A 17,612-nucleotide genomic window follows, 5' to 3' on the forward strand; every position below is an offset into this window, starting at 1 on the left:
TCCTTTTGCTTATTTCAGTATCTTTTTGTAGCTACTTACAGCTAAGCAAGTCTAATTCAGTGCAAGGTCTGCATGATTTGTATAAGGGGTATTGAGATCAATACTATATAGGTCAGGGTGGGATACAAAAAAGAAATCCTGTTTAGCATCTGTCTAAAAATAAAAATGTAGAGAATGGCAACAGCAGTGAAGCATCCATGACATGAGTGATACTCAACACGCTCAGTGCACCTAAAAGGAAAAACAGAACCATAAGAGGGTAGCTTAACAAGCAGTTAACACTTTATCATAAAGAAGTAGCTAAATTTAGTATTTGGGAAAGGACAGTCCCAAATAGATACTATAAAATTGTTTGGAGATGTACTGCACTAAAAGCCAAGTTAAAAAATAAAAGCCTTTGCTTATTAACCATGGATATTTGTTTACAAAGCACATAGTGTCTATTCTGCAGGTGAAATCAGTTGCTTACAATAAAAGCAGAGAAACGACCAACAAGCTGCAAGATATACTTACAGACATAGCACTGTCAAAATCTTGGTTTAAAAATTCTGGTAGCATCTTCCTACAATTGGAAATACTCTGTAGTTATTACTTGGGGTTCCAAGGTGCCTATACAGTCTTGTTTTCTCTGCTGCAGTTGCAAGTTGCTTACAGAGTTTCTAAATTCTTCTAGAATGAGCCTTATATGTGCAAAGTTTTCTCTACAAAGTGGACACATCACTGCAAAGTCATTCTCCAGTTAATCTTGGTGGTGAGCCCAAGTTTTCATACATGTTATGTGCACATTATTACCACAGCTGTAGCTGCAGGAAATTAGTACCAATTTATGTAATTTCTCCAGAAGCATATAAGAAGAAACAGCAAAAAAAAAAAAAAAATCACAAAGAGGTCTAGTGATGCCTGTTCAAAAGAAACCCCAAACCAACCCAAACTAAAAGTGCTTTTTCAACAGCCAAAGAATTAAGCCTTCCACCGTCTTTTGAAAAGTGAAATAATAAAATTATTTCCTTAGTAGAATTCATGATGCTTGTAAATTAAATGTATTTTGCTTCTCATTCACAGTTCAGGAGGCTAATCTCATCAGCAAATGCTGTCACTTCAGTAAAACACTGAAGGGTGTTCCTTGAGGTTTCCTTATCTTCACAAGGAGAAAATGATACAAGGTAGAAAATTCCTCTGCTAACAGCCAGCTTTGGCAAATTAATCTGTTCTCTGAAACTCAGCTTGGGTACAGTTCTGATACCATGCCAGAATATTCCATAGCCAGAAACTAGTTATGAGTTAAGATGATGGTTTCTACTGAAGTTATTTTGCCTATACAAAATTTTGGAAAGTAAAAAGTTCCAAAATCTAGTTAAGATAGAAAAATACAAGGTAGGTTTTGACAATGTACAAGATGTTTGGGTTTGTTCTGCCAAAAAAAACCAACCTAGCCTAGCAAAATTAGTAATTTTCTGTTAATTTGATGGGGTTTGATTCAGCCTATGGCATCTCAAGAGAAGTAATACAAGCACAAGTGATGTGAGAATGGGATAGCATAGACTTCTGCATGAGACTTCATGTTATGTCCGGAGCAGCAGTTTGTGACTTCTTTTGCAGTGCATCAGGCATTTGTGGAAGCTGCAGAGGTTTGTTCTGGAGTCTGAAATGGATCTTATGTGACTGTTGTTAACAAGATGTTTATCTTTGCTCCGATATAAACACACCTGCTCTAATACATAAATAAATTTGCTTCCACCCGGCTACTACACCCAGCCAACAGCTCCAGTACGTTATGGAGAAGAAACTGGTGTAAGTATATGTTGCCCAGCCTTCGGCCTCGATTTTCGTTTACAGAAATCACGGCTGCGCCTCACACTAAAGCAGGACCGTGCAGTTATGGAAGAACTGCCGCCCACAGAGGTGCCGAGGTGCCCGTAGGCGCGCCTGCCACCGAAACCGCGAAGCGGCACTGCTATGCTGTGTAAGGGCGGCCTGGCCTCGCCAGTTCCGCCAGCTGAGGAAAGGCCCTGCTGGCCAAGCTGCCCCGCAGCGTCGTCCCGCACCGTCAGCGATGGCCCGCCCCTGCTCGCCTCCAGCCGCAAGATGGTATCCAGCTCCGGCAGGACGCTGCTCATCGCCCGGTCCTGCCGCCACAGCCTCAGCTCGGCGCTCTCACCCTCCGGTCGCATGGCTGCGGGCAGCGCGCGAGTGGCCGGTCCCTATGGCAACGGCGCGGCCGCCATTATCAGAGGGCCTGCCGACCCGCAGGCCGGGCTCGCCGTACCCCTGCTCCCTCAGGTAGACTCTGCCGCGGTCGCCGGGCCGAGCGTGGGTTCCTGAGGGCTGCCCACAGTGTGTCCCAGCGTTGGCCTCGTAACGCCACGTGTTTTATTACCTGCTTTTTGTAAAGCAAAGCAGTTGTGAAGACATTTACCAGAGGCGGGTTTCTGTGCTGTGTCGCAGGCGCTAGGGGGAACTGTTGCACTCTCCATAGTCTTGTGCGAGTGAGATCATCATTTCAAGTTAAATATTTCTATGAGTTTTCCAAAGAATTGAGTTACGAATCTTTTCAGAACATAAAAGTCATTTGTGTAGTTTTTTACTGGAGCGTAAACAGATATAATATGGTAGTGGATGTCTAACTCCAATTTATGTTTTTTAAGGACATAAGTCTTTCTGGCTTGTGCTGGGTTTCTCTGAAGTGGCATTTTATTTCAGAGGTCGCTAAGCCGTGCTAGGGAGCGGCAGAAATGGGGCAGAGCTCCCGGAAAGCCGGGAAGAGTCAGAAGAGGAGCCCTCGGCGGTGCCGGGGAGCTGAGGTGAGGTTATGTGGGGGAAGGCAGTGGGAGTCAGAGGCCTGGCACCGTGCCTGGTTGAAATGATGCCTGCCATACCATATGGTGAAGGCAAAGTGTTGGTGAAGAAGCTCATCTAGCCGCAGGACCCTGATCCAGATCAGTCCAGAGGTGAGAACAGATAGAATAGATAGTCCAGGGTTAGGTTATTTCGAATGGTAGGAATGTTTCCTTGTTTTCCATGCCTTGTCTGTTTAGACTGATCCTCCCTCTTTAGGAGGGAGAGTTCAGGGCTCAGTATATATTGATAGTGACACAGTGGAGTCCTGATCTGTCTGCTTTCTGCTTTACTAATAATTATTAAGCAATGCTCATAAGTTTGGGGTTTGAATTTGTTCAACAGAACAAAACTTGAATGAGATGATCCTTGAAGTCCTTTCCAACCTGGTATTCTGTAACACTGACTTCTGTGAGCTTCCAGAATTGAATAGTTCTTTATGAGTAAAGCTACACTCGTGCCAATTTCTGGCAAACATCTGCTAGCTGTGATTTCAGAAGCTATAAATATAAGAAAAAATATCAAAGACCCCAAATCAGAAAGTCCTGCTACCACAGGTATGAAGCTTAGGTTCTGACAGATACCTGGAATGGAGCACAGCAGTGATAAATTGGGGCAGATCTACAGTGGAACACTGCGTGTTCAGTCTTGTCAATAATCTTGTCTGGATGTTACTTGAAAATAAGATATTTTTAAATAGTATGGGGATAATATTTACTCTTGCTAACATTCTTGTATTGACACAATCAACATGATCTTCAGCGTGATTTTTCTGACTTATGAATTATTTAAACATTGTTCATATACTGTCATTTAAGAGGACTAAGGCTCTGAATATGAGACACAAAACTGTATTATCTATTAGCACATATTAATGCTGGTATAGGGGTAACAAAACCCCCAGCACATTAAAATTGTTTCAGTCAAAAGATTTTGAAGCACTGCAGTTGATGATGCCTCACCCAACAATTGCAGATACGGGGTTTTTTCTTTCAGCTACCTAATGTGAGTATGATAGATTTTTTTTTTTTTAATTTTTTTTTTCCCCTTGGATCCGTCTCCAGTTGAAATGACTGGAAATGTTCCCTGTTATGTCAGTGGAGATACTGAAAAATAACCTTTTGAACTGGTGTTGTCATATCCACAAAGAGCCCATCAGAAAGAAGAATTTGGCTTCCTGAATCTCTGCTCATAGTCTTTTCAACTGTGTTTGTTGTCATTGTTTTGTGTTATTTTTCTATCAATCATATGAAAAAGTCAGTGCCTTTTTTTTCCTTTTTTAAAAATATCTGTACATTTATTTAATTGTATTGGTGCTGTTTAACTGATTCTGTAACTACTAGTAACTAGTGCAAGGTAAATTTAAATTTTACCAATCTAAACCAGCATGACTCTTCTTAGAAGCGTAATACACTAATGCTGTCTACAATATCTGGGAGGGCAGTAAGGATATTATCCTAACATAACCTGCAAATATGTTTTTCATGAGGTATGGTGTTTTTGTGGGTCGTCAGTCCATGGTCTTCCTTTACCACTGTTTGTCTAGACAGCCTTGCAGGTAAACAAAACCCCCAAATGAACTGTTTAGTGGGAAAAGTTTTATATAATGTTTTATACAATACATGGCCTTTAAATGTCTATTTCAGAAGTGGAACAGAGAAATAATCACTAAGAAAAATTTATTTTGGCACCAGAAAGTGAAGTAATCTTGGTACCTACTGAGTCACTTCAAGTGATATGAACCTAAATTTACTGTGTGGTATATAATTCTTCCTCTCTACTTACTGCAGTTCAGTATGTACAAATGACATTGCCTGGCAGGGACTCTGATTTGCAAAAGTATGTTTTTAATGACATTACGAAAAGATTAGTACTGACAGGTTTTTATATATATTTCCTATGTGGAGCCAGCTCTTCCAGCCCATTTCCTTCAGTGATATCTGGAGAGGATCTGATAAGCTTTACACTGCGTTTCACAGGTCAGAGGGCATTGTCTTCCCCTTCATTCCAGCTGCCAACAACAAAGTCAGACATATGTTATCACCATCACACAGGAAGCTCTGAGCTTCCTCATGGTCAACAAAGTACAAATACAGGAAGAGTGTCTGGTTAGTTAAAAGCTGATGATGCTCTGCTAAGGTAGAATATAGTACTATAACCCAACAATGCTATTCTATATGCTATGTATGTTTCAGTATCAGGGAAGGCTGGTTGTCTATGGTTGATTGGTTTAATTCTACTACAGCATATGTACAGGTATCCATTTAAAATATATTACAGCTGGTATCGTATCCTGAGGTGGGGATGCATAATGTTGAAAGAATAATTACTTATGCAGCAAAGAGTGAAGCTGCAGTGGAATTATGTGATAATGAATTGAACACAATATGTATCTGAACAGATACAGTTTCACACTGCCAATTAACAAACAGGATGTGAGTTGCCTTAAATTTTCTCTAGATTCCCTCATCTCAACATATAGTATGTTGTATATCAAATTATAATGATGTACAATATATTAGCAAGCTCATAAAATGCTGTGAGGCATGACATCTCAGAGTTGGTAAATGTGGGTTTCGCAGTTCTCTGTAGTTTTGGAATGTGAAAACAGCTTAATGTGAGCTTTGTGTTTTCAGCACTGATAGCTAGTAATTCTGGAACCAAGGTCATTAGTGCTAAATTTGGATCTATTAGCAGCTTGTCTTCTGCTTCCGGTACATTGTTTACTGCTTCAGGAAAGTCTTCCCAATACCTCGTACTAGTTCCCATCCTCTCTGGCTTTTGCTCAACACAGAACAAATCAGGTCAGGCACACTGAGTTCCAGCTCCTTTCTCTAAGGGCCAGTTGAAGCTCTGCTACTATGTACTGTTACCGCCTGGAACTGCTAGGCCACACCATTAATAACACGTACAGATATCTGTAGGAGTAGAGCACTGTAGTAATAGACTTGAGCTCACTACTTGTTCATGACTTCAGGAAAGGGAGAAGTGGGGGTCTTTTTTTCTAGTGACAGTGCCAGTGAATGCAGCAGTGAATCAGTGAACTTACTGCAATTTGTCCCATCTCTATTCATTATATCTTTGTTTTCACACTTTCAGTGACGATGCTGAGTTAGTATGCTTCCAGAAAGGCCCTTAAATGGTTTGCTTCCTCTGTTGAGACCACTAGATTACTTTAAATGTGAAACTAGAACTTGAGTTTTAGCCATGCAGAAGTATAGCTCCAGCATCCAGTGCCAAGTGTCCACACTGGAGTGCTGTGCGAATGGAAATAGTAAGCAGATATGAAAGTCTTGTGAAGACTTGTGACAGTGTGACAGATGAGGACATAGGTAGGAGTGTGTCATAACTCAGACCCACTGAGTTCCTAGTTTGCCTGTATGTCTAGCAGGGGACACCAAGAGAAGAAATGATGTATTCACAGCAACTGAAGCTCAGAGACCACAGTAAAGCTTTCCATCTGATCCAAGGGTTCACTGTTGAAATGTAATTCCTGAGATACAAAGTCTGTGAGTAGTTTCACATATGTATCTAGATAGATGCAGATACAGGGATATATCAGGCCAGGTCAAATTTTAATAGGCATTTTGCCGCATATGTTCTTCCATTTTTAGTCTCTTCTGCAAATCATGTTTAGGAAGTTTATGCTAGAAGTGCTCTGATTAAAGAGAAGTTGCTAATATTATGGTGGACATGAAAGCTATGTTTATTATGTGCCACCAGAACAAGAAGTTATACCAAAACTGCTTTTTATATCCATGAGTGATTTTGATTATACCTGAGTATTTGCACGGCATGGAAGAATTCCTCTATGTCATAAAGCAGGTGGAACTGCTTTTCGTATCCTCTGCTTGAGGTGTACAGTAAGGCATACCAACAATCTTTAAGTGACCAAGGCTGAAGGAATTCATACCAACTCATAAACACTTCTTGTTCTTATCTTGTGCAATTTTATCTGACAGCTGCCTTTCTAAGACAATCGTGACTAAAAGAAGTCATGATAACTGTTACCCAAAGTGCAAGCCAAAACAGAATAGTGTCACTGTGCTGTGTTGCTTTTCTTCATGTGACATCTGTTACGAAGTTGGGAAAAAATTAGCCAAAAATAATTCAAAATAAGTTACTTCGTTTCAGTCTCCTGATCTTTGTACAGGTATTTTATTTGAATAGAAGCTGCTCCAAACTGCATCTATCACATTGTGAAACTGTACTTGTTTTCTGATCCTTTGTCACAAGAGGGGGTTGGAGTTCTTTTTAGTTCCTAAGAGCTGATGTTCGGCTTTCACTAGGAGATGGTGTTTTGGTTGGGTTTTTTCTTTTTTTTTCGAGGATAAAAGAAGTCCTCATCCTGGACTTGTTGTTGGATTGTACTATTTTTAAATAATAGACTGTAAAATTACTGAAAAGCCTAGGTCAAAACAATGGGCAGTAAGTAAGAAGTTGTTCCATACTGGTTTTTATTTCTTATTTCGATGGCAAATGTAGTAAAAATTACCATGTAAAAAGCATTCTTGGGCATGGTCATACTGTTAAGCAGTGACATTCATATAATGGGAGTTGGGAGGAAATCTCTGTGAGAAACTTCCTATCTTTAGGGAGCCATCACAAGGTGAATCAAAGTTACCAGTTAACCGAGCTGAAGTAAATGAAATGATGACACTTTGTCTGCCTGTGACACTACCCCTGTTTATGCTGGTATCTGTATAAAGTTTCTCTTCTTGTTTTGTGGTAAAGCGGCAAATATTATTGCCCCTATTTCAGAATCCTCACCGTGAACAGGTTTTGGAAAAAGTAATGATAGACTTCTAGGTCCATTTTATTTCTTAGGTAGTGTCTTAAGAATCTGATAGGTTAGGGGATTCAGTACATCCTTGTCTCATTCATTCGCTTCTAAGCATGCAGAATCCAGAAGAAGGAGTGCATTCTTGGAAATGCTTGGGACAAAGCATAGTGTTATGAAAATGGCTTAACATCTACTTTTCACAATGGAATAAGATGATGTGACTGAGGAGATGGTGTCTTTCATGTTTGGTGAAGAAAAGATTTGGAAAAGTTTATTCTCCAGGTTTAGAGAAGAGCTGTCTCAAATGATAAATGATTGCAAAGGTTTTATTTCGATCAGTAGTGAATTATTATGCAAGAAAGATAATGCAGAAATCCTGTATCTGTCTGCAGGGAAGTCTAAACCTCCTTGTTCTTTCTAATTCTGGGAAAAACTTAGTCATTTCTCTTTGAAGTATTTGTTTATGTGCCCTTAATTCTTAGAAAAACTTTTTCACTCATATCTACATCAGCCACGTTCTGTGTTTCTGTTGTGTTGTATTATCTATATTAACTGCCTGTGAGCTTCATGAGGGTTGAACCTTTCTAGAAAATCTCACCATTTAGGAATAAACTGATTTCATATCTTGCATTTCTGGCAGCAGTTCAAGTATTTTCAGCAATGCTCCTGGAAGATCTCTGTCACAGCTGAGCGTCTTTGCAGGGCTGTGGCAGTGGCTTTTTCATTTTATGCCTTTATGTTTCCAGTGTCTGAGAATATTTATTACATGAGTTTTTTTAAAGTAGTAGAATACAAAAATTGCAGTATTTTTAAGAAATAAATGGTTTTCAAGGTAACGGCATGTATACTTTGAGAAACACTACTTTAATGAATGTGAAGTCAGGAAAAATAATTTTTAAACATTGTTAACATGTATAAAAGCATATAGTCCTAAGACTGTATGTATCCCCTGGTGAGGAACAGCATTTTGGAGACCTATTTTTTGTTCCTGAAAAAGACCACAGCTTTTTTCCTTTCAGCTTTGTTTAGTTTAGTTTGATGTTCTGTTGAAAATCCCAACCATAAAAGGGAAAAAGAGGAGGAAAAGAAAAAAACGTCTTGGGCATTGCACTGGTGAAAAAAATAGCTTACACTTAAGTGGGTTTTGTCTTAGAATTACCAAGCAACTAAAGGGGGGTTATATCCTCACTCATTTCTGTGGTTGTTACTGAGTACAGCCTAGTTAACACATCAAATGTAGGGCATCATAAAACTTGCCACAATGTGAGCTACGGTTTGCTTCGTATTTATTCTTGGGAACTTGGAACAAAGGTCAGCACAAGTTTCATTACTCCTCCCATTTGTATTTTCCCATGCTTTTTCCCACACTTGAATGAATCTATATAGAGCTTGCTTATGACCATCATGGTGGTCTGTATTTAAAATCTGACAAATGTTTTTGAACCGAAATGTGGTGTGAAGTCATATCTGAAGTTCTATGATACTGTTTTCATCAGTAAATTAAGGACTCTTCTTTCCTCCGCTTGTTTTCAAGTCAGAAGTGCTTTTTCTTACATTTGCAATTGATTCTCCACTGAAGAATTTTTCAAATTCTTTTTTTTTAAATTTCTATATCTAGTGGTGTTTTTTCTTTCAAATGCAGGCTGAACATGCACATTTTCTTCGGCACTACTTCCTTGTGACCAAGAATTCAAAATGTGATGTTAGGCACTGCCTGTCCACCATGAATTGTATACTGCACTCCATTTACCTCGTTCTAGCTTATTATTTGTTCTGAGCTTGGTCCCCAGCTGAAAGATGTGAAGAAGACCAAGAAAACATTATTTTGGAAGGGATTATTACCTCTAAGTCATGTAGAGACAAAAGGAAAAAAATACTATATTTATTTTCTTTAATTTCTGTTTGAAACCTTGGATCTTTTGCTTATATGAGAAATTCCTAATTCTTTGTTATATGTGACAGAGTTTCAAATTTATGCAGGTTTTAAAAACAGCTGATAGCAGATAAGATTCTTGTAGGTCACAGGCTTCCCACCGTAAACTCTTTGCACTGTTCTTCAGCTGTTCAAATAAACATACTTTCAGTTCTTGTCTTCCTGCTGAGAAATCAGTACATAAGCTCAAAGAAACAGGTGTCATGCTAGACTACCAAGCAGACTAGCATTTTGTTTGGAAGACCTTTCTACTGATGCTGTTAGTTTTGCTTATTGTCTTTAATAGTGAAGATGCCAAGTTTTATAGAATCTACAGGGATGAAAGCTAGCAGGGAAATTTACTGTATTTGTATATATTTACTATATTTGTGTATATTTTAAGACAAATGTATATTTGACTGATACAATTATTTCTCCATTCATCCTGCATTGTGCAGGAGTTTGGCCTACACAACAACTGTGAATTCCTTCCAGCCTGAATGACTGTTACTCTGTGCTGGTGACAGTTACTCTATGATATGAGTGATCCATTTATCTTAGAAAGGTAAGCCTGACAAAAGACCAGATGGGGCCCATCAGTTGTTGCTTGTGTTATGTAGTTGCATTCATGTTGCCTTTTGGTGGTTTGCCTATAGTGCAATACTGCTAATCTCAGGTGAAATTTGTGTACAATCTGAGTGATGAACAAAATAGAGTGGTAGTGGCACAACAAAAAGTTTTCAGCTCTGGAATACCACAATCCAGTGAATTTGCATTGACACCAAAGCAAGGTTATCCCACAATCCTAAATATCCTGTGCTAAGGGCAATCTGGACTATTTTTGAATATAATATGAATAGCACATATGGTATGAATTGCACAGACTATACTATGTATTTGAGAAAGCTCAATTAAAGACTGCACAAAGAAAGGTTTCGTCTTCTAAGATGTGCTGAGCTGAAGCTAACTCGATTTATTGCTGAACTCACTGTTGACCCATTGTCATTGATGTGTATTTTCTCATACACAACACATCAGACAAAACAAAGCAAGTTTTGTTATATCCTGTTCTGTTAGGTTCTTTCCTCATTTTCAGCACAGCTGAGATACCATTATGATAGCTGTAATTCTTTTCCTAAGTAAGAATACATTCAGAAGGAAGGGTGCAAATAATCTCTGTAATATAATTGAGTTCTAAAGTTAGTAAAGAGAAATCAGCAATCAAAGATTGCTATTGTTAGCATAAAGCTTTTTAAAGTTCTAATCTTCTGAAATCAAAAAGTAATGAAAAAATGGGTTTTACTGTGAAAAAGTTTTTTTTTCTGTGAAAAGTGTTGGAGAAATTAGATAGTTCAGGAATTTATTTTTTTTTGGGGGGGAAATCAATGAAGGCTTCTCTGCCAAATACTCAGTATTAAAGGTAATAAAAATTAATAGTTTGAAGAAGGAGCACTTGATAAAAAAATTCCTGAAGAGCTTTAGTTCCAATTTTTTTTTTTTTTTTGCTAATACATTTATTACTGCAAAATGATTCTCTAGGTTAAGAACAGGACATTCAAGAGCAGTTTGCTGGCATTTTATTAGCTATGGGAAAGTCACATTTTTGCAATTCTGTTTTGCAAATGTAATTCCAATAGCATAAAGGTTGGAAGTACTGTGGTTTCTATAATGTGCCTTAACTTGCTCTTTTTTTGAATTATTTTTATTTTCCTCGTATATGGGTGTTATTGCCAGTATACTGTTTCCATTGGAAGTTTTATCTATCAGTTTCAGATACTTTGTTATAAAAATGTATACCCTACTCTTCTCTAAGTTAGCTGATTATTGTGTATCAAATATCACCATCTGTTTTTATTATCTGACAAAAATACAGATGATCAGGCTAGAGGTGCCTTAACACTGATTTGAGTTTAAAGTTCAGATGTTAGATATGCTGGCATAAGCCATATTTTCCTTCCTACCATAGAATTTTGGGTGAGAAAAGTGTTAGAGGTGCTGCTTCTGTACTTTTGTTTCTTTTCATTGTGAAGGCACACCCTCAGAACGTGGAAGCAAATGTCTTTCTCTTGACTGCAGACTTGAGTGCTGTGATCTTTATTTGATCTGTAGAACAGTTTGCTTTCTGAAAACATTTGTTGTATCGACACTGAGGGGCATAGTGAGAATGGAGTTAAAATCTGGAAAAGGAGCCTCTGATGCTGCTGACATATACTTAAGTTAGCAGCTTAGCTTTCTATGATGCCATAAATCAGGTAGGGATAAAAATAGAAGTTGTTACACAATTCAGAAGGCTGCAGAGTATGATAAACTCGTGTTTACAGCCTTTCAAGCCCTCCTCTTTCTTTAGGAAACAGAAAAAATCACCCAAAGCTATTTGACAAATTAATGTCTATTGAATATATTCAATACATCTTTATTCCTGTTGTGATGTAGCATAGATACTTTATAACTGGGGACTCCAGGGCTCATCGTGCTGTGCAGTGTTGAAATGCATATTGTAGAGGCTGAGCTGGCTCTAACTTTTTAATTACCAGAGAGAGAAAGAAAAGTGCTTTCTCATTCATGCCTGCTCCTCCAGCTGTGGGATATTTGGTACTCTTCTGTAATTCTGGCTAAGCAAGCTTCTCAAAGATGCTTTTCTTAATGGGGAACCATATGATTACATATGGCTACTCAGTCTGTAAATGGATTTTCAGCATGAGCAAAGCTATGAAAACCTGTATATAGTTGCACTGCTTCATTAAAATGCTAGAACCTGACAGATTTTAATCAAGGCCCAGAGCACTACACTGAAGGTGGAATGTAATCTTTGGTTTGACTGTGTTCTCTTATTCATTAGAAGATAAATTGTTATAGTATGCTCATCAATGAGAAGCAGCTTAACTGGTGACTGTCAATGGTTTTATTGCAGTGTTTGGAAACTCTTATTCCTGGGCCCTGCATTTGTTGTGCCATGGAGGGGAGCATACAGTAGAAGTGATTGGCCCTGTGTTACAAAGCTTGTAATCTACAAGTAAGAGAAGAGATAACAGATAGAATCAGACAGATGAGGAATTAATTAAATGGTCAAGATGACATGAAAAAAATCCTGTAAGAGGGACATGTAAAGAAACTTGCTCCTAAGCCTGAGAGTACCTTTTATCCCAGTTTCCCCCAGGAACAGAAAACAGAAAACTGTTAAGCTTCAGCATTTTGGTGAAAGGAAGAACTAATTTTAAAATCAAATCACTTACCTAGTTTCTCATGGCTAGTCAACAATAAGCTAGATAACTTCATGTGATTTCTTACCAGTTTAGTGCTCTCTGTTTAACTACAGCATGAGGGAATATGAAGGACTGAGCGGTTTGCCGCTTAGTCTTCTGAAGACAGAACTTTGCCTAATACTATGAAAGGTTGTAAGAAGTGTTCAGTGTTTTAGTCTGTGTACTGTCTACAGAGAACAGTTTTTCAGTCAACCCAGACTGGCTCTTTGGATTATGTGATTCTGACTAATACAAGCGCATCAAGTTTTCCTTTATTAATAGTGCCCAGTGTTAGATGTGATCATAAAATACATGCCTTAATTTGTAGCTTGGATTTTAGAAATCTCCACAGACCAATTGAGGAAATGTAAAGAGACCAACCCGAAATGTTCTGGGAGAATTTCCAAAAAAAATCAAAGCAGCAAGAAGTAGAAATCAAAATAACATCTTTAATCTTTAAATTCTTAGAGCACAGCTACTGTTTCAGCTTTCTCTCAAAATCACAGTTACCATTTTGATATTTTTCGTCTACTGCAGACTGAGAAATATTTAAGGGTGTAGTTAGTGGCTCTCTCAGTTCGTGCCTCTGCTCTGTCCACAGCTATTTTTGACTGTGTGCGTTGAACTTGCGTGGCAAGCCTGGCAACTGAGCAAAGAAATACATGCAGCCAGGAGTAACTGGCCACTCTCCTTACTTTCCTTCCCAGTTCTAATGAGGACTGTGACCTGCAGGCTGGACTGGATAGGGATTGGTGGTTTTCTGTCTGTTGCTCCTGTAACTTGTGCTCTTGCTTCTTCAGTGCCCACTCGGTCTTCAGATCAGTTCATGATGCTGGTCCTGCTTAGAACAAGACACTGCTGAAAAAGTATTCTCAAGAGATTGGGCAGAAAGCTTGCTTATAAATTTTTGGAATGAGTTTCTTAATTCTTACCTTGATATTTTGAATAAATCATCTACAGTTATGAGACTTCTGAGACATCAAAGTATAGCATCACAGACCATAGTAGCATGAGATACTCAGGATGATAAAAGTAATAGGTTGTACTCTACTGGGTAGGGTTCATTTGTTTTTAGGCTCGTGGTGGAATTTTGTGATGTCACTGTTACTATTCCATGGTACTAGTGATTTTTTTTTTTCCTGATTATTCAAAACATTAAAAAGTTATAATGTAAGATCTGACATCAAAACTTCACATGATAAGCAAAACTTCCTAATGCTGCACCTATTCAGATAAGTAATTCTATTGTATTTAGTGGGATTGGTCATGTTATTTACAACTTGATGTGCATTTAAATGATTTTCTGAAGACTAGCCAATGTATTCTGTAATCTCATCTAATGCACCTTTATTATAATGCTGTTGCAGGTGAGTATGTATAGATAGAGCATAGGGAGTTACAGACAGCTGTACTGCATATTTAGAAGATTAATCTTACTAAAATAATTAATCAACACCAGCCTTATTGATAGTGATTAATTCTTGCACTTTATTAATCATACAGAATTGTTGGTTTGTAGCACTTAATTAGCACTGAGCATATGATACTGCAGAGCTGATGCTGTATAGTTTGATGATAAAATCCTCGGTGGTTCTTAGTCCTTGAGGTCAAGGTTATCACTTCTTTCTTCTCTGATTTTCCTTGAGTGTGTGTGATGTTCTCATGCTGTTGCCCACTCCCTCCCAAAGCAGTGTCACAGTGCTCTTTGTCTTGTTTTTGGCTCTGCTGATCATCTTTGCATATTAAAGAGGTTCTGCTTATTTTGTCTGACAACGATTACTTAAATGCCTACAGTCATGAGAGATGCTTCAGAAGTTCTTTTCAGACAAAACATAGGACCAAGCCCTGCAGACATTTAGATGAAGGTTCTCACACAGTGAAAGGCAAATCTAGATGCTGCTTCCATCTCTCTGGGCACAATTTCTTCAACATATTTTCTAGGAGGATTCAACATCTCATTCTCTCACCAGCACCTGCTTCTTTCAGTGATTGTCTTCTCCCCCCAGGAACTACAGCTGGCAGCAACGGTTCGAGTTAGGCTACAGCAGACACAAGAGGAGGCTTCTGACTTTTGGAAGAGCTTTCATTGCTGAAGCAGCTGTTCCTGGTGTTCCCTGGGGGAAAGTCAGAAATCTGTATGAAAGCCAGTTGGACCAAATGAATTTAGGTGTCTCTCATTACAGTTATTGTATTATACATTCTAAGGGGTTGAAAGAACTTTTAAAGCTGATTTAAGAACAGGCTATTGATTGTCAACATATGAATGTAAAGTAATTTCTAAACTGACATATTTCATCAATTCTACATGTGCATCTTTTTTTTAAATTGTTTTATAGACACAACTGCATAACATTAAGTTCTAAACAGATTTTTTTCATTAAGCCTTTTCTAAATACCACATTTATATGGTATATATTTTCTTAATACCACATGATTCTATGATATAACAGTAGGCATAGAATTCTATAATATGCTGGCAGGTCTTCATTTTAATGTTTTTACGTTAGAGCACTAACAGAAAGAGCAGTCCACAAAAGGGAATGCAAGTGTTGTAAGAATAGACCGGTATGTTGTAATGAGAAAGAAAAAAAGAAAATGCAAACATCCACTCATTATTCTTGTTCAAGAGCTTCTACAGTAGCTTAAAAGTTGCTTCACAGTCTGCCAAACAATGGTTCAGCTAGTTGGTTTGTGATATGTATGATGGAATTCTTTTCCACTGACACGTATGGTTTTTCCTTAAAGCTAGCTACTTCTACAAGGCAGGCAAATTATTTCATTTTTTTTAAAAGGGTAAATAATATAGATCCATTAGTTAGGAAATTAGGACTGTTGTATATAATGGCCATTAGAACTCACACACACTCAGGTTTTCTGGCTAGCATGTTATCTCCAGTGGATACAAGCAAACATGCTATCCCTGCTGCTGGAAAGCCACTTGTGCCTGTCAGTACATCTATCCAGGCAGATTAGAGATCTTGATACCACACTTGCTTGCTCTTGTGTCCTCCCTAGACTAGTACCTTGTTCTCTGCTGGTCCTCAGCGTATTGAAGTGGAAAAGTTGAAGATAGCTGAAGAGGTAATAGAGGGTTTTTCAGGGCACATGCTGCATAGTCTCAAACATCTCTTTAAAAGTAATAATGAGTGATTTATCTTGGTTGGTGATTCAGAATGATTGAAAACCCCCACCTAACTTACTGCTTTTGCATGAAAAGAGTGTGCAAGGCAGGGGGAACAACAGTGTCAACAGCAGACTGACTTGTGTTGAGTTGCATTATGAATTTTGGGTAAAAGGTGCTTACTATACATGGTGGTGTGCAGTGTACATGTGCTAAGTTGACTTTCTATCTCCTTCCCCTCAAACTTGTTTGCTGTTGCTGGCTTAGGACTGTACTCAGGGTTTACCTTGTAGGTTGTCTAGAGTCTTGAGCAGGTTGTTCATTCCTTATGTGGGCCTCTGGGACCCCCTTGGACTAGAAATGATCCTGAGTACTCACCTTTTGCTTTTAACTGCAGTGAGATGTGCAAGGAACCAGTAATGGTCTGAGAAAGTGCTGGCCTCTGAAAAGAATTATTTTGCTTTAGAAAAGTGCAGAAAGTGTTTTGAATGTTGCCTTTATCATCACCAAAGGAAATCTCTGTTCCTGAATCAAATACAGTGCAATGTAAATTTGATGGATTTAGCTCAAAAGCATTGTTTCTGGTGGATTGTTTTCCTTGACAATATAGCTGCTAATATTTCATGCACATAAATAATTATATCAGCTATGTTTAATAATTATATAATTGTATTGGCTAATTTATTTCAATTTTTCTTTGCCAAGGTAAACTTCACACATTAGTATCACTAAGTACCGCAAAGTGTCCCTTTCATTTCCTAATGTGCCCTATAAAAATGCATCTCTCCAATACCTTAAAGGAGAGTATATATGTAACAGTTAATTAACTTCTTAATGTATCTGTTTTCTCTTTGGCCTCCATAGTACTTTCCCTTAAACTAGAGAGTATATATTACAAACTCTCTAGTTTATATATACTCTCTAGTATGTGTGACATTTCCAGGAAGCTAATAACACTTTATGATAAAATAATGTTTATCATGTTAAGTTTACAGGAAGTAATAATTATAGTTCCTCTAAACCAATACATAAGGGATACTTCATTCTTCTATTAAAATTTATGAGTTTGATGATCTTTATGAATGGAACAAAAATGTTCTTCTTATTAGCTGTTGATTGCTTTTAACAGTATCCACTAAAGCCTTTGGCTTATTTTTCAAAGAGATTTGAAAATATACCCCCATGAGAGTCAAGGCTAGTTAATTACATTTTGAAATAATCCAAACCCATGCACTTTTTTTTTAATGTTCTTTCTTACTGTGATATTCCAGGATCACAAACAGTGCATAGATTATGTTTGCTCCTCTTTTCTTCCCTGCAGACATACGCACATCTGGAGTGTTTTAAAAACTCTCTTACAATTTGAAGTTAAGAGATGGTGTCTCATGTTAATACTGGAAATCTTTGGAGTGTTTTTTGGTCTGCAGTTTATTAAGCAACTATATGATATTTGTACCAAATGCACAATAATCTGTGGCAAAATCATGGTTATGGATCATCAGTTTACATTTTGATTCTGTTTTCTGGAGGTTTTGTTTTTTTTTTTCTAAGAGGTTGAAAATGGCACCATTGATCCTCCATGGTCTGGAGCTGTTGTTCAGTAAAACGCAATTTGCAAAGTAAGTTAGAATCATGATAAAGGTATTTTCTGGGTCTGTGCCTTTGGGGAATTCTGGAAGGAGTTGTGTATTTGGAGTGCAGCTCTGCAAGCTGTGAATG

At 38.1% G+C, this 17,612-nt stretch overlaps 1 long non-coding RNA gene across 2 annotated transcripts; it reads left to right on the forward strand.

Annotated features, from left to right (window-relative positions):
• The first annotated feature begins 1,593 nt into the window (after positions 1–1,593).
• Positions 1,594–14,170, forward strand: LOC134169995 (uncharacterized). Of its 2 annotated transcripts, XR_009967087.1 has the most exons (4): positions 1,594–1,791; positions 2,701–2,801; positions 4,743–4,943; positions 13,374–14,170. It is a non-coding gene; the product is annotated as an uncharacterized LOC134169995 (long non-coding RNA). The 2 variants fall into 2 exon arrangements; XR_009967088.1 differs by lacking the exon at positions 4,743–4,943.
• The last annotated feature ends 3,442 nt before the right edge of the window (positions 14,171–17,612 follow it).

Source organism: Pezoporus occidentalis, unplaced genomic scaffold (assembly GCF_034315485.1).
Source record: "Pezoporus occidentalis ecotype Australia unplaced genomic scaffold, CSIRO_AGI_Poc_V1 ctg363, whole genome shotgun sequence".
Classification (NCBI taxonomy): Eukaryota; Metazoa; Chordata; class Aves; order Psittaciformes; family Psittacidae; genus Pezoporus; species Pezoporus occidentalis.